Consider the following 583-nt stretch of genomic DNA (forward strand, 5'->3'; position numbering starts at 1 on the left):
CTTCTCCCAGCACCCCACTTCCACACTGAAGAGAAGTAGCATAGCAATAGAATCCTCACATTTTAGGACATCGTCTTAGGAGTTCAAGAGTCTGAGTCTCTCATGGGATCTCCTCTCCAGACAATCGCTTGCTTCCATGAAGCTAGACAGGTATCAGCTCTATTCTTTCTCTCCCTCGTCTCTCTCTCAGTTTGAGTCCTTTCATCCTCAGTTGTTAGATATTTACTCTGGTAGCAAGAAAATACATGTCAGTCAGTGGGAAGCAGATTAAAAGATTAAGGCAACAGAGTAAGATAGCCAGAATCAGAATCAGAGCTTAGACCAAACCTTAGCCCAGCAGCCTTGCATCTCATGGAATAAAAGTCTATTTGAGCTGTGAGCGTCCCTTGATAAACAGGTGTTGTTGGAACTCCTCCTATGTCCTTCGGTCCTTTCCATGTGTTTGCGCTGAGTTTCAACTGCCAGTATCTGCATGACTGCTCGAGGGCTCTTTTCCCAGAACTATAGATCTCTATGCTGCCTATACATGCAACAGTTTAAAAAATGCCAGTGAATTCCAGGAGAGGTAAGATGTGGCCCATAA

The 583-nt window shown here is 44.4% G+C and overlaps 1 protein-coding gene across 2 annotated transcripts in view; it reads left to right on the forward strand.

Annotated features, from left to right (window-relative positions):
* Positions 1-583, forward strand: part of FLOT1 (flotillin 1) — a 12,520-nt gene that overhangs the window by 549 nt on the left and 11,388 nt on the right. The gene's annotated exons all lie outside the window — the stretch shown is intronic.

Source organism: Bison bison, unplaced genomic scaffold (assembly GCF_000754665.1).
Source record: "Bison bison bison isolate TAMUID 2011002044 unplaced genomic scaffold, Bison_UMD1.0 scf7180017864260, whole genome shotgun sequence".
NCBI lineage: Eukaryota > Metazoa > Chordata > Mammalia > Artiodactyla > Bovidae > Bison > Bison bison.